The following is a 23,455-nucleotide window of genomic DNA, read 5'->3' on the forward strand; positions in this document are numbered from 1 at the left end:
AAGTAAGAATGGGGGTGGGGAATGAACCAACAGACTTGAGAGAGTACTACAGCCACTAGAATAAAACATGTGGGTGCCAGACTTCAACCAAATTTTCAAACATTTCTATAAAACGACTTAATGCATCTAAGTCACTGTTGGCACTTTCTTCCCCTTCCAAGGGCACAGCAGAATCCAAGAGTATTGCCTGGAGAACCCAGGGAGGGCTCTGTGTGTGTTTATGTGTGTGTGCATGTGGGCGTGTGTTGATGGTGGGGAGGGTCTCACCTCTAGGTCATCTTGGTTGCTGTTGGCATCACTGTCCAAGCCCACTGTGATCCCAGAAGTCCATGGCTGCTGCCCTATACCACATGCAGGGCACGAGAAGCTCTGTGATGCCTGGGACTCCTTGTACATAGCATATCAGGCAGCCACCTGCTCTCAGACTGGCCACTTGCCTGGAGCATAGCCATGGGGCACCAGGATTCCCTCCCTCCCCTTCTAGGACCAGGGACTTTTCCATCCCCGCCATCACCTTCACCAAGATTCTGTCTCATTCCTCAAACCCTATCCTACATCTTGTTCTTCACTGTGGGCTTTAATAGCCCATTAAAGTTGGGCCCATTTCTAATAAAACTGTTTCCTTTTTTCTCAAGGGAGGAGAAAGCTTAATATTTAAACCTCAGTTTTCAAGAATGTGGCACGTGGAAGACAAACAAAACTACCAAATCCTGCCACACAGTTGTTCAATATTTATTTAACTCAGTCCTTTCTTCCTGTCTGTGCAACTTCATTCTGGACTCAAACCTGAAGTTAGTCACACCCATCCAATTAGAAAGCAATTAGAGTCCTCCTGCTCTTCCTCAACTTGGATGAGAATCGCAACCCTATCTTAATCACAACTTATCTAGGAGTTCTTTGGAATCATACAAATTATGGTTGAACATCATGTGCCAGGTAATATTGTAAGAACTCTACATGTATAATCTCACAAAATCATTTCAACAACTCCATGAGGTACGTAATATTATTGTTTCCATTTTACAGATGAGAAAACTGAGGCATAGAGACTTTCAGTCACTTGTCCAAGGTCTCACAGTTAGTAAATAGTAAAGGCAGAATTTGCCTCCACCCAGTCTGATTTCAGAGCACGCCCTCTCAAATGCAGAGTTCAGATGAGGACAATTTCCTCCATTGGTCACAGCAACATTGTAGTGTTCCCTGTAGACTGACACCTTGCCTGAAGCTGTCTGTAGCTGCTCGGGAAGCAGAATGAACGCTTCACCTTCCCAAAGAGGAGGCTGAGCACCCTGAGACCTGGGTCTCCCACTCAGTACCTGATACCTTGCCCCCCTCCCCAGCTCTGGCCTGGCCAGGAACTGTTACTCTGAGTTACTGCCATGTGTCAGTCCTGGGACAGGTAGTTTCACAATCTCTCCTTGATTCACTACAGTCTAGCAAGGAGTTATTATCCCCATTTTACAGACAAGCAAATTAAGGCTTAGGAAGGTGAAGTGACTTTCCCAGGATCACACAGCTTAGTGGAACATAAGATTTGGAACCTGGATGTCTATTTTTCTGTGACCTTCCAGAATTGAGAGCCACATGACTGAGTTCCTGGTGGATGGTGACTGGCTGTGGTCCTCAAGCAAGTGTCTCACTCTCTCTGGCTCTGTTCCTTATCTGCAAAATCTCTTTCCAACTTTCCAATGGAATCAGGGTTGTTTGTTTTTTTTTTCCAATATCAAAATAAAACTCAAGGACCACTGTGAAGAGAGTGTTCTTATATAGAAAGCAGTCTTGCTCATTTTAGAGGGGGAGGGGAGGTTCATGAAGCTTCTTTGGTAAGGTCTGCTCTGAGGAACCATTTTCTGCCTGGGCTTCAGAGCAGTAACAGGGCAGAGGGGCTTGGAATTAGCAGGGAAGAAGATAGGGCTCCATGAGTCCCCTTGGGGAACATGAACATGATGGTAACAATGGCTCCCATTACTAAGACTTCATAATGTACCAGGCACTTGGCTAAGGGATGTGTGTGTGTGTGCACATGCACTTGTGTGTATGTATATACAAACAGACATACTCTAGAGGTCATGCTTTTATCCAGTGTCCTACTCTACTTCTCTAAATTTTTAGAATGGAGCTTTCTTAGAGATCACCTCATCCTACCTGCTGATTTAAAGGCAAAGAATCACTTCTTTGCCCATTCCTTCAACAATCATGGAGATTCTATTTTATGCTAGGCCTGAAGCCAAGCTCTTAGAAAAGATAGAAAAGACCAATTCAAGATGTTAGCAGTGGGAATTTCTAGGTGATAGGGATACAGTGTTACTCATTATTTAATTATTTTACTTTAAATTTTTAAAAATTTCCTTAATTTTTTTACTCTTATTGTTGCTTATCTATATTTCCTTACTTGCTACAGTGCACATCTACTGCTTTTATAGTAAAATAAAAATCTATTCCTGCCCTCAAAGTATGTCTCTATTTCTATAGTACTCTTTTCCCAACTTAAATGATTACAGACCTCAAAACCATTATAGTAAGGGAAATTCCAGTTAAGGAATTTAAGACCTTGTACTGGAGAGGTGTCCCCCTAATTCCAGTAGCAGCCCCTTCTTAGTAAAGGGCTCCCATGTCAAGACACCTCACTATTTTCCCAACAAATCCCAATTGGCCCAGAAATTGGCATCTGAACCCAACTCCTATAGCAGTGATTCTCAACAGGACAGTACTGGACCTCAGTGTTTAGAAAGGTATGAGGGCTGTTAGGTTGGCATAATTTCTGAGGGTGATACTGGCTTGTGGGTAGCAGGGCCCAAGGATGGTAATCCTTCTGTTAACTCACAGGCAGCCCACACAATGGATGTTCTACCCAGAGAGCTAGTGGTCTCCTGTCGGCTGGCCTGGTGGCTTCTGGGGTGTCTGGGCCTGGAAATGCTGCCTGACTGGAACATGCCACAGGTGATGACTACTGACCAGGATCCAGTTTCTTGGGGAGTTTGAAAACCAGATCCAGAAAAAGTGACATGAGGCAGCAGGGACCAAGAAAGGCCATATCAGGAGTCTGATGGAGTCACTGCACAGGGAGTATGTTTTAGTTTCCTGTCTGCTAAAGCAAATGCCATACAATGGGTTGGCTTAAGCAACAGGAATGTATTGACTCATGGTTTTGAGCCTAGAAGTCCAAAATCGAGGTGTCAGCAAGGTGATGCCCTCTTCCTGAAGACTGGTTTTCTGGAACTGGCTGCCAGTGATCCTCGGTCCTTGGCTATTTTTCTCACATGGCTGTGTCTTCTCCTTTCTTTTCTGAGTTCCACTCTCTTCCAGCTTCTGGGTGCTTCCCATGGCTTCTCCTTCTGTGTCCAATTTCCTTTGCTTATAAGAGCTTCAGCCATTTTGGATTAAGGCCCACCTTCATTCTGTTTAGGCACACCTTAACAACAACATCTTCAAAGGTCCTGTTTACTAATGGTTTCATACCCACAGGACAAGGAGTTAGGACCTAAACATGGTTTTCACGGAGGACATGATTCAATTCCAAACAGAGTGCATATGCTGCTTCCAATGACATGCTAGAGTCCCTATGACTTCCATGGGTCTCAAAGGTCTCTGTGAGTCTCCTCCAAGAGTACGCATCAGAGAGATAACCTATAAAACTACAGCCAAGAGGGCTATATAAACCTATGAAAAATCCTACAAATGTTTTTCGTATGACTAAAACTCATTGAATAGGTAATAAGTAACATTTTAAATAATTTAAAACTACTTACTCTATTAATGGACATTCTATGTAGCCTTCCTTGATTTCCTGAAATATTTTAAGGTTCATTCTTTTGATGAGTTATTCTGGGACAGATAATGTGCTTTCTAAGAGGGACCTTACTCTATGGGATATTCACTGCCTTTTTCATTTTACAGTTCCAAGTCCTAAGGGCATGATGAGGATGACTTGAAATGTGTATATACTTGATCTGAAATTCTCATAGTTGCATAAAAGTTGAACAGAAAGAAGTAAATCTTAAATATTTAAGAATTTTGTGTAAGCAGAATTTGTGATTGAGGAGTGTTCTGGTTTGCTAATGCTGCCATATGCAAAATACCAAAAATGGATGGGCTTTTATAAAGGGGATTTATTAGGTTACAAATTTACAGTTCTAAGGCCAAAAATGTCCAAATTTATGCATCAACAAAAGGATACCTTCATTGAAGGAAGGCCAGTGATGTCCAGAATACCTCCTGTCAGCTGGGAAGGCACGTGGCCGGCATCTGATGGTTCTTTGCTCCCAGGTTGCATTTCAAAATGTCTTTCTCCAAAATGTCTCTGGGATTCTGTCTCTCTTAGCTTTCCGCAGCTCTTTGCTTGACGTTTCTCTCTAAGCATCTGGGAGTCCTCTCAGCTTCTCTGGGGCAAATTCTGGGCTTCATCTCTTAGCTTAGCATCTCCAGACGTCCTTTTGTATGAATCTCCAAGTGCCTGGGTCTGTGTTGGCTCTTAGCTTCTCCCAGAGGCAAACTCTGGATTACATATCATAGCTTTTCTCCAAAATGTCTCTCTCAGCTTCTCTGAGCCCCTCTCCATGAACTATCCCATTTGTCTATCTGTTCTTTGGTTGCTTGTGCAACCAAAGATCTTGTGATAGGGAAACCAACTCCTATCACAAGATCTTTAAGATATTGCTCTACATTTTCTTCTAAGGGTCTTATGGTCTTAGCACTTATGTTCAGGTCTTTGATCCACTTGGAGTTAATTTTTGTATAAGGTGTGAGGTAGGAGTTCTCTTTCATTCTTTGGAAATGGATATCCAGTTCTCCAAACACCATTTATTGAAGAGGCTGCTCTGTTCCAGTTTTTTTGGCTTCACTGACTTATCAAAGATCAATTGTCTGTAGATGTTAGAGTCTATTTCTGAACACTCAATTTGATTCCATTGGTCGGCATCTCTGTCCTTATGCCAGTACCACGCTGTTTTGAGAACTGTAGCTTTGTAATATGCTTCAAAGTCAGGTAGTGTGAGACCTCCCACTTCGTTCCTCTTTCTTAAGATATTTTTGGCTATTTGGGGCACCTTGCCCTTCCAAATAAATTTGGTTATTGGTTTTTCTATTTCTGCAAAGTAAGTTGTTGGGATTTTAATTGGTATTGCATTGAATCTATAAATCAGTTTAGGTAGAGTTGACATCTTAATTATATTTAGTCTTCCAATCCATGAAAACGGTATGTTCTTCCATCTTTTTAGGTCCTGTTTGATTTCTTTCAGCAGTTTCTTGTAGTTTTCTTTGTATAGGTTTTTTGTGGCCTTCATTAAGTTTATTCCTAAATACTTGATTCTGTTGGTTGCTATTGTAAATGGAATTTTTCTAAAATTTCTTCCTCTTGTTGCACATTACTTTTGCATAAGAACACAACAGATTTCTGCATACTGATCTTGTAGCCTGCCACTTTGCTGTATTCATTGATTAGCTCTAATAGCTTTGCTGTAGATTTTTCTGGATTTTCTACATATAGAATCATGTCATTGGCAAACAGTGAAAGTTTTACTTCTTCCTCTCCAATTTGGATAACTTTTATTTCTCTTTCTTGCCTAATTGCTCTAGCTAGAACTTCCAGCACCCATGAGCTATCTTAAAGGACTCCAGTAAACTAATCAAGACCCACCAAGAATGGATGGGGTTATACCTCCATGGAAATAATTTAATCAAAGATCTCACCCACAGTTGGGTGAATCTGTCTCCATGGAAACACTCATCAAAAGGTTCTACCCAACAAGATTGGATTAAAAGATCAAGGCTCTTCTGGGGTCCACAACAGGTTGAAACTGGCACATTCCACCCCCCAGACCCCAGAAAAACATGTTCTTTCCAAATGTAAAAATACATTAATTCCATCACAATACAGATAAGCACAAAGTCTTATCAAAATCAGTTACAGCTGTGGTTTGTCCCACGGCAATATTCTCCTCTGGCTATGGACCTGTGAAACTCAGAACAAGTTATCTGCTGCCAATATACAAAGGATGGACAGTCATAGGATAAATGTTCCCATTGCCATATTGGAGAAATCAAAAGGAAAACAGGGTTCATGGGACCTAAACAATTCCTAACATCCATAGGGCATACTTCATTAGATTTCAAAGTCTGAGGGTCATTTATCGAATGACATTTTATCCTCAGGACTTGAGAGAGTGGAAGTCCTACCCTTTCCAAGGGCTTAGGCAGTGGCTTTGCCTTCTCCAAATGCTGGGGTGATTGCTCTGACATATTCAAATATTGGGGAGACCACCTTGTTCTTGGCTCCACCCTCCTCAAACATCTGGGTGGCACCCAGACTCTGCCATTTCCAGAGCACATGCTCAACCCCTTCAGAACAGTGGGGTGGTGGTCAGGCTTTCCACAATCCCTGGGGAACATGCTCCACCCTCTCTGAGGCCTGGGGCAGCAGCACTCTTTCTGAACATTGAGGCAGAAGACCCGCCCTCTGCCTCTGGGGAAAATTTACCCTCTTCACATGCATGGGTATGTCTGCTCTTCTGGCCTAAGATGTCTTGGATTCAGACCTTGGCTTCCATGGTTCCACCTTTGAAGAAATTTTTCCTTCAATCTGTCCCTTTTAGTCCAAACTGGCAGTGGTACTGTTTATACAGAACTCGCAAAAGATTTGTTGGCTTGGCATGCAGCATACAGGGGTCAAAACCATCAGACAGTAGGACTTTTCATAAGTCCTTTCTGGATAGTTCCATCTCCAATCCTGGCTTGTATTGAAATGGCTGTCTGATTCCAGGTTTTGTTAAAGCCTCATATGGTGCACTATCCTCTGGGGTCTCACTTTCTGGAAGCCCAGAATTTTCCAGACCATCAATTTCTGGTTTCTTTGTAACCAAGAGTCTAGTTCTCAGTTTATCTCTTTCCTCTCGCATTTTAGTATACGCTGCAAGGAGAAGCCAGGCTGCATTTTCCACATTTATTTGGAGATCTCTTCAGCTAAGTATCACAGCTCGTTGCTTTCAAAATCTGCCTTCCATCTGACAACAGGACTCAATTTTGCCAAAATCTCTGCCACTTTAAAACAAGGATCACCTTTCTTCCAGTTGGCAATGGCACATTCATCATTTCTGTTTAAGACCTCATCAGAAGTATCTTTAGAGTCCATATTTCTACCCATGGTCTCTACAAAGCAATCTAGGCCTTTTCTCTCAAGCTCCTCACAATTCTTCCAAAATCTTCCCCTTATCCATTTAAAAAGCTGTTCCAATGTGTTTGCTATTTGCAAACTCAGCAGCAGCACCCCACTTCTCTGGTACCAAATCAACTCCAAGCATCTGGATCTGTGTTGGCTCTTAGCTTCCCCAGAGGCAAACTCTGGATTACATATCTTAGCTTTTCTCCAAAAGTCTCTCTTAGATTCTCTGAGCTCCTCTCTGTGAACTCTCTTAAAGGACTCCAGTGAACTAATCAAGACCCACCCAGAATAGGCGGGGTCACACTTCCATGGAAATAATTTAATCAAAGTTCTCACCCACAGTTGGGTGAGTCACATTTCCATGGAAACACTCAATGAAAAGTTTCTACCCAACATGATTAGATTAAAAGATCATGGCTCTTTTGTGGTCCATAACAGTTTCAAACCAGCACAAGGAGGGTTTAGATCCCTGCTCAGTGCCTTGCCAAATGTTTTGTTTGATTCATAAATATCAATTAAAATTACAAACTCATAGAAGGGAAACAATAATTTCAGAGTTACACAGCAAGTTGGTGCAAAACTGGACCTATGACTGTGGTCTGTTGTCTTCAAGCTCAGTGCTCTTTCCACATAGTCTACTTTTCAGACTGCTGACTCAAAAAGCTATGGCTAGTTGTTGTAAATGCTGTACAGGATTTTTTTCCCCCTTTCTTTACTTATCCTCGTTTGGAATTTTTTTTTCTGGATGGATTTATGCTATTTTAGTAAGTATGAAAATAATCTTCTGTAGCCTGAGCTACCTATCCCTCCGTGGCTGTAACTCCATGACCTGTGCTGTCAAAGGACATAGGATGGCTGTATCATCACTGCATTCCCATCAGACTCATGCACCTTCTGGATGGATATTTTTTTTTTCTTTTCTTGCTGCCTTTCCAGCATGTGTAAAGTCCTCATTGCAGAAAGACTTTAACCTGCCAGTTGACTTGAAATACTTTCCCCTGCACAGGACCATATGCATCCTGCCAAGCTGCATTATATTCTGTACTGTGCACAGTAAAGAAGTTTGCTTTCAGCTAAAAAAAAAAAACAAAAAAAGTCACAGTCAGTGAGAAAACCAGGCCAATTAGTTTAAAAAGTGAGAAGTGGAAGCTGAAAGAGAGGGGATGTGAAGCAGAATGTGAAACAGGAAGACAAATTTTAAAAATATTTTTTCTTGTTGTATTAGTTTTCCATTGCTATTGTAACAGATTACCACAATTAAAACAATATGAATTTTTATCTTACAGTACTGTGGGCTGTATGTCTAATAGGGGTCTCGCTGGGCTAAAATCAAGATGTTGGCAGGGCTCTGGAGGCTTTAGGGAAGAATCTGTTTCCTCATCCTTTCTAGCTTCTAGAGAGAGCCCACATTCCTTGGTTCATGGTCCTTTCCTCCATCTTCTAAGCCAGCAACGTTACCTCACTCTATTTTTCCGTAGTCACATCTCCCTTGCTCAGATCTTAAGGCCCCATGTGATTAAACTGGGCCCACCTGAATAATCCAGTATAATCTCCTCATCTGAGTATAATGAACTTAATCACATCTATACAGTCCCTTCTGCCATGTAAGATAATGTAATCATGGGTTCTTAGAATTAGGGAATGGATAATAATTATAATGTGGCCATTATTGTGCCCACATGCACAAACTTTCATAGAAAAATACAATAGTATAAAATAAATAGTGTAAAGCAAAATACCCTTGTAACTACCACCCAAATCAAGAAATAAACACTGCCAGAGTCTCAGAGATGCTCCACTCTCATCATTTTTGCTTGCGTTTGCCTGGAACATTTTTGTCCATCATTTTATTTTAAACATTTTTTTGTCACTTTTATGTATATTTTATGTATATTTTTCTATAAACTACTTATAGCTAGATTTTAAAAAAAATTTAGTCTGACAGGCTCTGTCTTATAACAGGTTAATGCAAGCCTGTCCATGTTTATTGTAATAGTCGACGTACTTTCTTTTTTCCTTCCACTTTATTTTACGTTTATTATTTCTTTTTCATTAATGTGTTCCTGTTTGCTTCTTTAAAAAAGTTTTTTTTTAACTTTTGTGGGCTTGGTCAAGTTTCTCTTCATTCCCCCTTTGTCCTTTGTTAACCTGCTAGTGTTTTTCTTCTCTTTCTTTAACAATCATAATTATTCTTAAATTGTTGTCTATCAATACATGGTAACAGTCCTACACCTTCACCAAAATGTTTTATTTGCCTACTCCTCCACTCCCCCCAGGAAGATGATACCATTAGAATGCTGTTAACTTTCCTACACTTCCCACTGCTAGACTTTTACTGAGAAAGCTTACAATTTTTTTGTTCTAGTCTATCTTTAGGTTTTTCGTTAGTCAAGCACTTCTGCCACAAATTATAGCACAAATTCACAAAGTCTATCTTCCACCATTTAAACTGAACTTTGTATTTTGCAAGATTCATTGCTCACCTCTGCTACCTCTGCTCTTCATCTTTCGCTATCTTGAGCTCTCAATCACTATTTAGAGAACTTTCTTGAGCACTTCCCTCAGTCAGGGCATGTAGATGATATACGTACTGAATTTTATATGCCAGAAAATGTCTTTCTTTTGCCCTGATTGGTAAGCTGAACTCAATGGCTGGTAACGATTCTTGGGTTACCTTCCTTTTCTCTTAGCAGTCTGTTGTCTCCCAGCTTATAGTATTGTAGCTGGGTGGGCTTAAACTAGACAGACTCTCATTCTTTTATAAGTAACCTAGTCTTTCTGTCTAGAAGCTTTTAAGTTGTTTTTTCTCTCTCTTTCTGGAATTAGGGAATTTCATCAAAATATGAATAGATGCTTTTGTTTGTGAACCCTGCATGAGATTCAGTGAGTCCTTTTGATCTGCAGACGCAAATTTGCCTCTTTTTCCGTTCCTTCTTTCCTTTTGAGACTCCTGTTATTTGCATGTTAGGTCTTCTGGATCTGTCCTTCAAATTTATATTTAATTGACATTTAATGATTTCCTACCCCTTGTATTTCTGACAGGTTGTAAGATTTCTTCCATTATCCTTGAGTCTCTCATTAGTGACTGTGCCAATTACCAAGTACGTCTATTTTAATGATATATATAGGAACTGGGGAACATCAGAGTTGGGTCTTTATATCAAGGGGGCCCACTTAGTCAGCCTAAAAAGGTCTGGATGCTTCCATCTCCCCAGTCTACTGACACCCTAGTTAATGGTCACAGTTACCTTTGGGGAAGGCTTGGAGGAAGATTTACCATGTATACCTGTGGTAATGGTGAAAGGTTCTTCCTCAAAGGGACTCGGCATCCCCTTCAATCATGGGGCTCCAGGTCTGTGATAGACTTGAAGTCTGGAATCTCTGTGTGAGGCCTTCGCTCTCCATTGTGGCAACTCAGGTCAGGATTTTGGCCACTAGATCTAGCATTTTCCTGTTACACAGATCAAGCAGGAGAGAAACACTTCTGGCATGGTGGCTCAAAGACCTCTAAAAATCCACTCCTCCATTAAAGAAATGAGAACACTTGTGAATATGGTCAAAATCAACTTTTTCAGAGTTCTGGAAATTAACCAAAGGCTTGCAACAATTTGAGAAGCATTTATTCAAGAAAAACTGCTGTATCTCAGGAAGAACAGTGAGGCTTGTGGTGTTTTAACTGGCTCTATTCCCATCCCCTTCTCCCCAGGTCCATAATAACCTTGAAAACCAACAGCCTCACAAATATAGGAGCTGTGAAATCCAGCAGGCTCTTGGGGTAGGAGAGTGGGGGTGGGTGAAACAGGGGCATAATGGGTTTGAAGCTCCTAAAAAAGGCCCATTTCCAGAGATATATTAGTATGTGACCTGTTTGTTGGCTCCCTGAAAAGCTTCACTCTTGGGGTTTATCTTTACTTGAACTGACTCAGAGCTCTCTATATACAAACAGACATATCCCTAGGGCATTTGCTGAAAACAATCATGATAATTGTTTAACATCACACGCAGCTGCCTGGGGTGGTGACACTTGTTGGGGCTAACAAGAAGCTGATCAATAATTTAAAAGGAGAAAAAACAGGGGAATTAGATATTCATAGGGGACTCTGAAAAGCTCTAACATATTCCTGGGACTGTAGAAAGTTGCAAACATGTGCAAGGCTGTGTGTATGCCCACAAAAAACCTGAGAAGGTCCTAATCTCTCACCTCTGGCTGATCTTGAGGCCCTGCACAAGCAGGAAGTGAAAGCTAGGGCTTCACTGCTTGCTGGAGCACTGAAAATATGCCTCAACACACACAAACACAGAGCACCTCAGAAAAAGCTGGGAGACTTATTGGTGACAGTATTTAAGGAAATCTCTGTCCAGTCATTAGCTAACCACTAAGCTAACCAAGCAGAGAACTTCAGTGGCCACAGACGCTGAAGAATACAGACTTCACAGGATTAGTCCAGGAAAGTCACTAAACAAATAAACAGCAACAATAACAAACAACAACAAAGCCTAGGGAGAGAGGGAGAATATCATTTTTGGAATTAACACATTTTAATACTTAAAATGTCATATTCAACAACAAAAAAATTTACAAGACATGTAAAGAAATGGGAAAGTATGGCCCTTATAAAGGAAAAAAGCAGTCAAATAGAAACTGTCCTTGAGGAAGTCCAGACATTGAACTTACTAGACAAAGACTTTAAATCAGCTATTACACAAGTGTTCTAAGGACAAAAGGAAGCTATGGCTAAAGAAATGAAAGAACAGATGAGAATGATGACTCACCAAATAGAAAATATCAATAAACAGAAATTAGAAAAAAAGAACCAAACTGAAATTTTGGGATTGAAATGTAATGATTCAAAATAGCAGATCTGAGCTGGCAGAAGAATGAATCAGTGAACTTGAAGATTAGACAACTGAAATCATCCAGTCTGAGAAGCAGAAAAAAGAAAGAAGAAAAGTGAACAAAGTATCAGAAAAAAGTGAGGCATCATCAAGCCTATCAACATACACACAATGGTAATCCCAGAAGAAGAAAGAAAGAAAGGGGAAGAAATAATGGCCAAAAACTTCCCACATTTGATGGAAAAATAATCTGCACATACAAGAAGCTCAATGAACTCAAAGTAGAGTAAACTCAGAGATGCGCATCTCAATCCATTGCAGTCAGACTGAAGAATGACAAAAAGAATCTTGAAAGCAGCAAGAAAAAAAGTGATTCATCACAGCCAAAGGATCCTCAATAAAGATTAAAAGCCAACTTCTTATCAGAAATCATGGAGGCCAGAAAGAAGTGAGATATCATATTTAAAGTGCTTGAAGAAAAGAAACCTGTGGACCAAGAATTTTACATCCAGCAAAATGATCCTTCAAACACAAAGGAGAAATTAAGGCATTCCCAGAAAAACAAAAGCTGAATGATTCTGTCACTAGCAGACATGCCCTATAAGAAATACAAAGGGAGTCCTTCAAGCTGAAATGAAAGGAACAGATAGTAACTTGCATCAACATGAAGAAACAAAGAACATCAATAAAGGAAACTACACAGGTAAATGCTTGTAACTCTTTTCTCCTACAGATTTAAAAGATAATTGTGAGAAGCAATAATTGTAAAATTACTTACATCAACATCTTTAAAATGTGCTGATGGGCTTATAATGTAAAAAGATGTATTTGGATGACAATAATAACATAAAAAGGGATTAGAAACAGAGCAAAGTTTTTGTATACTATTGATAGTAGGTTGGTATTAATCTGAACTAGATAGTTTTAAATTAAGAACTTAATTGTAATCCCCAGGGAAACCACTAAGAAAATAACTCTAAAGAACACAGAAAAAACAAAAACAAAAAACAAAACAACACAAAACAAAAAACAACCCAGTACAATATTATGTTAAAACATATTTAACACAAAAGATGGTTGCAATGAAGGAGTAGAGGAACAAAAGCATGTAAGATATGTGGAAAACAAATAGCGAAATGAAAGCTGTAAATACTACCTTATAAATAATTACATTAAATGTAATTGAACTAAACACTCCAATAAAAACAGCAGAGATTGATTCAGAATGGTTAACAAACATGATGAAACTATATGCTGTCTGTAGATTCAAAGACACAAATAGGTTGAAAGTAAAATGATAGAACAAGATATACCACACAAAGTGTAATCATAACAGATGTGGAGTGGTTATACTAATATCAGACGAAACAGAATTTAAGACAAAAATTGTTACTAGAGACAAAGGACATTTTATAGTGATGAAAGGGTAGCTCATCAGGAAGACATAACAATTACAAACATCTTCTAACATCAGAGCCCAAAACACGTGAAGCAAAAACAGATAGCATTAAAGGGTAAAACAGATAATTCAACAAAAACATTTGGCGACTTCAATATCCCACTTTCAATAATGGAAAGAACAACTAGGTGGAAGCCCAATAAAGAAACAGATCAAGCAATACTCTAGTAGCTGCCCATCTCTTTCATTCCTAGGGACACTGTGATCAATTAGCCTTTGCTACAGACCTCTGCAAGTCAAGGAATCAGGTTGCCTGCGTGTTCCTGCTACCCTTTATGGTTAATGTGTCCACCTAGTGTTCTATTCCTCCTTCACTGGTCTAACACACTCTCATACACTCTCCAAGTTTCTGCTGATATATGTAAGCAATGTATTGCAATTCTTTTTGTGTGTAAGCCATTTCCTCCTGGATCATATCAGAAGCATGCTGATATTTGACCCTAGTTAAGGTTCTAGTGGCAATGGGGTGGTTGTGATGGATTTTGAGAATGAGCACCCCCTTTCAAGGTATTTGCCCCAGGTGAGGTTATCACAGGGTTTTCAGGCAAGGAAAGCTAATTTACTTCAGACCCTAGTGGTCAAGCTACTTCCACTAGTAAGATTCAGAATGAATTGGGAGTTCAAGATTGTCAGTTTCATCTGGGTCCAACCAGATGCACCATTTCCAATTTCTGATTCCCATTCTTTCCTTATCACATGAGAAATTTTATGACTATGAATTCTACTGTCATTATAATTTGGCAACATGCACAATTAAGTTTTGTGTCTGATTTTTAGCAGTATCAGCCCTGGGTCTATAAGAAATAAGAGATTGCTTTAGAGCTGTCATAGAAGCTCTCTGGTTCCAAGACTGTGACTTGAGGTGAGAGTTATAAGACCTGAGTTTGCCATTTTCTCTTCATAATCACTCAAGTGCACTGAAAAAAATCCATGCCACACCACAGTTCTTAGTCATTATTACTGCCCAAACAGTCAAGGGCAGCAGCCATTTGGGCTCCCAAGGCATGTACTTCAATTGGCGCTTCATTACCATCAACCCGGGTGACAGCTTGATTAACTGTGATGTCACCACATGCTACAGATTACTAGCATCCCATTTCCCATTGGCAAGAAGTACAGCACTGTGCACAAGCCCAACAGTGTGACCAAATCAATAACAAAATCCCATCTTTGCAGGTTTATCTTCCCAGTACCAATTACTGTTATCAGTCAAGGTCCAATCAGGAGACAGAGGTCACACAACAGAAAATGGGGGGTGGTGGCACAGGGGGGCTTAATATAAAGAATTATGCGTAAGGCATTTGAATACAGAATTAGCTAATGAGACCTAAAGACAATCTATAGAATATAGGACTAACAGATATAAAGATCAGCCACTATCCCTAAGCTTAAACAGAGTACCCAAGGAAGAGTCCTCTCAGGCCAGGGCTGAGTCCAGACCTCATTGGAAAAGGCATGGCCATGGCTCATGGGGTGGCAAAGAAATCACTGAGGTGCCTCACCAAGGGAACCTACTGGAAAACTGATCTCTGGTGTGACAGGGAAGCTGGGTACTGATGCAACTGGGAACTGTAAGAACTGGGAACTTCGGGAGCCCCAGTACTGGAGAAAGCATCTCCAATACAGGAATCAAGCACCACAGAAAGCCATGCCATTACAGGAGTCAAGTGCTATAGAAGGCACATTCAGTGAAAAAGCTGCCGATATACAAAAATCAAGCTCTGTAGAAAGACATGCTTTTGCAGGAGTCAAGTACTGGAGAAAGTGCACTCAGTGAGAGCACAGTGCTTAAGAAAATCAAGCTGCTGCAGAAGTCAAGAAACCTTGAGAAACCTTGCTCTCCTGGAGTCCAGCACTAGAGAAAACCGCATAAAGGCCAATGCTGGCGGGTGGGTGCACAGAGGGAGTCTGGGTATCAGGAGTCTACTCACTGGCAGGGCAGCATGCAGTCTGGGGTGCGTGGTATCAGCATGGAGGTGGGGGTGTACAGCAAGGTGTTATCAGGCCTGGGGCTGTGAGCTACCCAAGGGACTTCTCACTACAGACATACGTCTAGGGCAGAGTACTACTGGATGTCCCTAAATACATGTGCTGCTGACCAAACCGTGCAGCAAGAGCAAGAAAACAGGAAACCACAGCAGCAACCCGAAAGCGCCTCTCCTTTCCTCTTGCCATGTCCCTCCAGCGCCCTCTAGTGACAAAGCTTAACATCAGGCTTGCTGCAAGGAGAAAGGCAGAGAATCTATCCAATTATTTCAGAGCAGGTACTGAAGGGTGAATTTGGAGCCGATAACTGGCACAGTGGCAAAATTCCCACTTGGCTCTCTGACTCATAGTAGGAATGGCTAAGTGAAAGCTCCTGAAGCTTCCCCTCCCTACCAAGATATAAACCAGTAGCAAAACCATATCTCTGGGGGGAAATGAAGAGATCAATACCACCATCAAAGAAAAAGAAGCAAGGGTAGTGAAACCCATTACTGACCCATTTAAATCATCAGTTTTGCCTGTGCAGAATTCAGATGGATCTTGAAGAATGTAGACTATCATAAATTTAATCAGGCGGTGATTCCAATTGCAGCTGTTGTACCAGATATAATATTTTTACTTGAGCAAATCTATATCCTAGTATGCAGCTATCAACCTGGATTTTTCTTCATAGCAATATGCAAGATACACAGGAAGCAGTTTGCTTTTTTTCTGGTGAGGTCAGCATATATTTTCAGGTTGCCTCGGGGCTATGTTAGTTATGCTTTCTTCCATAATATAATCCTCAGATACCTTGATTGTTTTGACATTCCACAAAATATCACACTGGTGACAATATTACTGGGATCTGATGAGCAGGAAGTAAGAGCGCTGTAATTGCCTAAGTAAGAGACACATACAAACTAGTGAGTAGGAGATAGAACCTACAAAAGATTCAGGGGGCAAACACCTCAGTGAAGTTTCTGGGATTCAGTGGTCTGGAGTATCTTGGTATATCCCCTCCAAGGTCAAAGACAAATTGCTGTACCTCCCACAACCTCCCATGATCCCCCAGAAAGAGGCACAATGCTTGGTAGGCCTGTTTGGATTTTGAAGGCAACACATCCCATCTATTGAGTCACCCGTAAGCCTTCCAATTTTGAGTAGAGACCAGAGCAAAAGAAGGCTTTGCAGCAGTTTAGGCTATAAAACATGCTGTTCTACCACTTTGTACTAATGATCCAGCAGATACAATGATACTGAAAATGTCCATGACAAACAGGGAAGCTAGGTGGAGCCTCTTGCAAGCCCCAAAAGGAAAATCAAAGCACAGACCTCTAGGATTACTGAGAAAATCTAGACCCGCTTCTGTGGATAACTATTCTACTTTTGAGAAATAGAACAGCTTCTGGCTTGCTACTGGGCCTTGGTAGAGACAACACCTAACCAGGGGGCAACAGGTGACTGCGACCTGCACTTCCAAACATGAAACGGGGTGTTGTCTGACCTACCCAACTATATGACTGGATGTGTGCAGCAGCGGTCTATCATCGAATGAAAATGGTATATTCAGATTGGGTATGGTCCAGAAGACATGAGCCATTTACATGGCTCAAATTGCCTTGACACCAACTGCTGTAGGATGGTCTCCTCTCCCTCAATCCATGCCTATGACCTCATGGGGTATTCCTAGTGACCAGGTGACCAAGGAAATAAAAAATCAAGCCTGTTTGCAAATGAGTCTACACAATATGCTGTAATTACCCAACAGTGAACAACTGCAGCATCAGAAGCCCAACTTGAAGGACAGTGGTGAAGAAAAACCCTCGCAGTGGGCAGAACTTTGAGCAGTATGTTTGTCTACTATGGCTGGTTCTGAGACAAGTCCAGGAGTACAGACTTATACTAATTCACAGGCAATTGCTAATGGTTTAGCTGAATGGTCATGGACTTGGAAGGAACAGGACTGGAAGTCTGGGAAAGAAGGATATGGATGGACTTCTCTGAATGGTCACAGATTCTAAAGATATTTATGTCCCATGTGAATGTGCAGGCATCCACTACAGAGAATTAATCAGGTGGACAAAATGATGTGCTCTATGGATGCCAGTCAGCCTATTTCCTCAGCCAACCCTATGCTTGCCCAAGGGGCTCATGAAAAAAGTGGCAGGGATGGAGGCTATGCATGGACCAACAACCAGGACTTCCCCTTACCAAGGCTGACCTGGCTAATGCCACTGCTGAATGCCTAATCTGCCAATAGCAAGACAAACACTGAGCCCCTAATATGACACCATTCTCTAGGGGGACCAGGCTACCTGATGATAGGTTGTTAGCACTGCACAGCTTCCAACACACATGTTCTGCATAGGGATTTGCCTTTCCTACCTATGATGTTTCTGCCAGCATCATCATCCCTGGACTCACAGAATGCCTCATCCACCATCATGGCATTCTGCACAGCACTGTGTCTGATGAAGAAACTAATTTCACAACAAAGGAAGTAAAGCAATGTCTTACAGAAGACTCAGTTACAGTGCAGCAGAGAGACAACATCCTGAAAGGAGGGGTTCTTTATCAATGGATGCAGTATATACTTTGAATCAAAGTTATTTTGCTATTTTACTGGAGTTCAAATGTATTAAGACGGGTGCCTATAGAAGCTGAGTAGTCAAAAGGGTGGACTGCACCAGTTATTGCCTCTCCAAATTCACCTTTTAGTACCTATTCTGCACTAATGGACTGGACTGTTAGTGAGCATGTTGTTAAGCTTTGTCAGTATGTTGCTGCAGTTTCATATGTGGCTTTTGCCTCCTGCTGCAGTTTTGTCAGTGGCATATGTGGAAACAGCAGTGGCACTCTATCCCAGCTACATGCCCAGAGTGTAGAGTCCCTTGCCACACATTCCTATGCAGACACACCATATCCCAGGTCACACGCTACCCTTCCAGAGAGCAGAATCTCAACTTGCGATTCCTTCTGTACATCCATCCTCCTGCCATTGCTGTCCCATGTTTTTCTCTAGCACTGGGCTCCTGCAGAGCCTGGTTTCTCCCGTGCTTAACTTCTACAACAACACAGTTTTCTCAACACTGGGCTCCCATGGTATGCACATTCTCTAGTGCTCGACTCCTGCAGTGATTCTGCTTTCTTCAGAGCTTGACTTCTGCATTGGTGTTCTAGTTTGCTAATGCTGCCAGAATGCAAAACACCAGAAATGGATTGGCTTTTATAAAGGAGGTTTATTTGGTTACACAGTTACTGTCTTAAGGCCATAAAGTGTCCAAGGTAACACATCAACAATCGTGTACCTTCACTGGAGGATGGCCAACGGTGTCTGTAAAGCCTGTGTTAGCTGGGAAGGCATGTGGCTGACATCTGCTCCAAAGTTCTGGTTTCAAAATGGCTTTCTCCCAGGATATTCCACTCTAGGCTGCAGTTCCTCAAAAATGTCACTCTTAGTTGCTCTTGGGGTGTTTGTCCTCTCTTAGCTTCTCCGGAGCAAGAGTCTGCTTTCAATGGCCATCTTCAAGCTGTCTCTCCTCTGCAGCTACTCTCAGCTTCTGTGCATTCTTCAAAGTGTCCCTCTTGGCTGTAGCAAGCTTGCTCCTTCTGTCTGAGTTTATATAGTGCTCCAGTAATCAAGGCCCACACTGAATGGGTGGGGCCATGCCTCCATGGAAATTATCTCATCAGAGTTATCACTTACAGTTGGGTGAGTCACATCTCCATGGAAACACTCAAGGATTTCAATCCAATCAGCACTAATCTTGTCTGCCCCACAAGACTGCATCAAAGAATATGGCTTTTTCTGGGGGACATAATACATCCAAACTGGCACAACTGGCAATGCTTTTTCCAGCACTGGGTTCATGCAGAGTGCATGTTTTATAGCTCCCAGTTCCAGCAGCACACAGAGACTAGCAGCTTTCCCTGGCACATCAGAGGGAAGCTCTGCAACAGGTGCCATCAGCAAGACACCTCATGATTTTTTGCCACCCAGTGAACCATAGCCATGCCCCTTTTAATGAGATCTGGATTTCAATCCTTCAGTGGTCATCTGGGGGAGAAGGTGCTTCCTTGAGTGCTCTATTGCAGGCACAGAGTTAGTGGTTCCTTCTCATGTCTGCTACTCTTGTATTCCTTCTCACTAGCCAATTCCCTGTTATTCCAATCCCATTAATAATTCTTTATATTAAACTTTCTCTGTTCAAGTTATTGTGTGGCTTCTGTCCCTTGATTAGACCTTGACTGATACGGTGACCATTCTTTTCCAATTTGTTTTATTGATTTTTTTTAGCAGAAAGTTTATTTTTGATAAAGTCCTTTAACTGGATCTTCTGAGATTTTGCAACTTAAGAAAAAAAAACAGAAATACAAAACAGTCCTCTTCAATCAGTTTTACTTTGGTTAGAGTCATTTCATCCAGAGGCTGGGCGTGGTGTTCTCTCATCTTGTTTCTGAGTCCCCTCAAGTGGCGTGTTAAATGGTCCTTCATCTGCTTATGATTTTATTTACTCTCAGCAGTAAAATAAGATATTAGGTTCTGTCAAACAGAGGCAAGTAGTGAATGACAAAACAGCTTCCCCCTGAATGGGCCAATACTGAACAAACTTGAAGACCATTACTCCACCACTGGGGCACTAAGAGGAAGCCTTGCCTCCAGGGCTCTTCAAGTGCAGGCAGCCGTCTTTTCCCAAGTAAGTTTACCTATTTGGTTCCCTTCCACGTGCTCAAAGGTAAGCAGATCAGATAGGCTCTTCCAGGGCTGCAGTGGGGGCTGGAGGCGAGACGGGATTTGAGGAGACACATTAATTACGTCTCTCCTACCCCTGAGTCCTGAACCATGTCACTGAACCTAGGAAACAGTGGACCATGACAGGCCTTCCCTTGTAAAAGTAGAACAGAACCTAAGTTCTTCGCCAGCAGGTTCACTCTCAAAAAGAGAGGAAGGAGTTGTTATTTAGATACACCATTTCTCCTTCCTAGGTAACTCCATTCCTTCCCAAGACAGTCAGGAGGTGGCGAAGAGTCAGGGGTGCTATACCAGTGAAACTTCCTCCCATAAAAGGAAACATTAAGAGTGGGGAAAATGTGTTCTCCCCACCAACATTATGCCTGGGAGCTGGAACATCCTTTCCTGAAGGGAATCACAAGATCTCTCCAGTTGAGCTCTTTCATGAAACCATGTGTATTTTCTATAGCTGCTTAACAAATTACCACAAACTTGGGAGTTTAAAACAACACTCATTTATTATCTCACCGTTCTGTAGCTCAGAAAAGACAGTCTTGACAGGATTCTCTGCTTAGGGTCTCACAAGGCTGAATTCAAAGTTTTGCCCAGGCTGTGCTCTTATCTAGAGGCTCCAGGGAAGAATCTACTTCCAAGCTTATGTAGATTGTTGGCCAAATTCAGTTCCTTGTGCTTGCAGACTGTGTTTGCTGTTTCCTTGCTGGAAGTCAGCTAGGGGCTGCTCTCAGCTTCTAGAGGCCACCTACATTCCTTGTCACATGGTTCCCTCCATCTTCAAGCCAGTAATGGTGTATAAACGCCACCCCCCACCCCCCATACCTTGCTTCAAATCTCTGACTTCCTCTTTGCTACCAGATGGAGAAAACTGTTTTTAAAGGGTCATGTGATTGGGTGAAAACCAACTGTCTTGGGACTTCAGTTACATTTGCGAATCTCTTCACAGAAGTACCCAGGTTAGTGTTTGATGGAAAATTTGGAGGCCATCTTTAGAATTCTGCATACCACACCAAGGAATATTCTTTGTCCCAGACCCTAAGAGAAGGAAGTCCTTCACTGCCACATGTTTCTTAGATCCTATACTGGCAAGAAAGACAAGAAAGTCTGGCACATGCTCTCTCCTCTGGAGACCATGGTTAGCTCCTCAGCCAGTTCATAAATTCCTAGTAGCTCTTTGTGAATTAGAAAAAGTTGCCACCTTCTTTAAAACAATTTACTGCCATCTGTTGGAAATTTGTTATAACTACCATATAAATCTATGATGATGAAGAAGTGAATGGCACCTCCTGGAGTTGTGCAGTGTATGACTTCCGCACTTAGGAGCAGCAGCCCTGGTCCCAGTAGACCCTGTGTTCTCGGATACACCCTCTACATTCCAACCACTTACCCACTCTAGCTGTAGTCTATGGAGATATTCTTCCCAGAAGCCTTCTTTCTGAAAGTCTTCATTGGTTTATTTTTATCTGCTGATGATTTGGTGTACATGTGAAAATGGCCTTGATTGGCCTGAATAGGATTCTGAATATCCATAAAAAAACATTTTTACCACTGGTCTGATCTAACCTTTTGATTACATTCATAAGCAAATATCCAAGATCCTACAAAGAACAAACCCTGAAGTAACACCAATAACAAGGTATTGATAGCAGCCACTAATATTACCTGATACCTATTTCTATATACATGTATCGATACATACAAATAGATTATATATGTACTATATATATAGACACACAAACACTCACATGTATATCTAATCTTATTTAATCCTTACAGAAAATCTATCAGGTAAAGATTATCATCCCTACTATAAAGATAAGAAAACTGGGGCTTGGAAAAGTAATGATACTTACCCAAGGTCACAATAGTAAGCTGTGTCAGGATTCAAACCTATACCAACTGATCCAAACCACTGTGCTATGTTGCTTCTGTGGAGATTAGCTGAGTGCCTGTGCCATGAACTGAGGAGACCTTTGCATACACCTCTTGAATGGGAGCCAGGGAATCTCTATGGTGGGGCCAGGGGCCCAATCTGAGACAGGAAGGAGACCAGGTCTGGAATGTCCTACTTTTCATGGAGGAGGCTGAGAATGGCCTAAAGGGAAAAGTGTGGTGGGGAGGTGTGTGTGTGGTTGAGAGAGAAGGATGGCCAGTGGAACTAAGAGAGAAAACTTTGGAAAGAGGAAAATGGTAGGACCCTGTTTTGTTTACTACTGTGCCTGGCACCTTGTTAGTGCTCAGTCAGCATTTGCTGAATGACTGAATTGTCAGCCAGGTTGCTAGCATGCCTTATGAGAGTTCTGCCTCTCTGATGTTTGCTCCTGCTACCAAAACTTTTCCTTTCCTACAAATTAATTTCACTGAACTGGATTTGAGAGCATCCTATGTGTCAGGCCCTTGCCAAGTGCTTTACCTGCATCTTCTCATTTAAAGCCCTCACAAGAACCCACTGATACATTATTTCATAATTGAGAGGCTCCTGGGCTGGAGAGAAATATCTTCTACCTTCCATATTCTAATGCTCAATTTATTAGAATCTATTTAACAAAAGACAAAATTGAAAGCCATTTTTTCCATGAGTATTTAGTCCTTGATTACAAATTTGACTAGATAGATTATCTTGAACAATTTAAACTGCAAATGCAAATTCAATGTGGCTGATTCTTTTGACCATGCCATATGCTTTAAGCTTACACAAATACAATGATTGGAGAAGTTATTAAAACCCTGCCATCAAAACCAGTAATAAAAGTGTTAATAATACCATGGGTTTAACTTTTTCTTAAACCTTATTCTGACACCTTCTTGAGATTCAAATTTTCACATCTTTCTAAGGTTTCAGTAATTCTACCAGTTCTTGTTTTTATACCTTCCTAGAGTGTTTGTAATCCTACCAGACCCAAAGGAAAAAGGAAACTGTTTCACAATAAGCTGAGATTGCAGGTTCTAGGCTGAGACATGGGATCTGGTTGCATAGATAGGTAAACCCTAGCCATAGATCATTAGGCTGAGCACCTTTTTATGGTAAAGTTGCATGGCTTTTGTTGTTGTTGTTACATTGTGGGGCTTTTATGTCACTTTCTTTTTTTTTTTTTTCTCCAACCCATGTTATGACTTCTGTCAAGTAAAAATCATAATGTTAACGCATTGGTTTGTGCATCATAAACAAAACAAAACTGTTTTAAAAATTTGGGCTGAAGGGTGAGGCAAATCTTCCAAGTTTCCTCTGAGGGATTCCAGCCTAATCCAAAGCACATACATGGTTGGGGGGTAGAACCTTCATTTATTC

At 41.4% G+C, this 23,455-nt stretch overlaps 1 long non-coding RNA gene across 1 annotated transcript; it reads right to left on the reverse strand.

Moving 5' to 3' along the window:
- Positions 1-7,538: 7,538 nt before the first annotated feature.
- Positions 7,539-15,400, reverse strand: LOC119517762. Its single transcript, XR_005213626.1, has 3 exons — positions 15,383-15,400; positions 10,443-10,607; positions 7,539-8,229 (listed from the first exon to the last, which is right to left on the reverse strand). It is a non-coding gene; the product is annotated as an uncharacterized LOC119517762 (long non-coding RNA).
- Between the last annotated feature and the right edge of the window lie 8,055 nt (positions 15,401-23,455).

Source organism: Choloepus didactylus, chromosome 21, assembly GCF_015220235.1.
Source record: "Choloepus didactylus isolate mChoDid1 chromosome 21, mChoDid1.pri, whole genome shotgun sequence".
In the NCBI taxonomy this organism is placed as follows: Eukaryota; Metazoa; Chordata; class Mammalia; order Pilosa; family Megalonychidae; genus Choloepus; species Choloepus didactylus.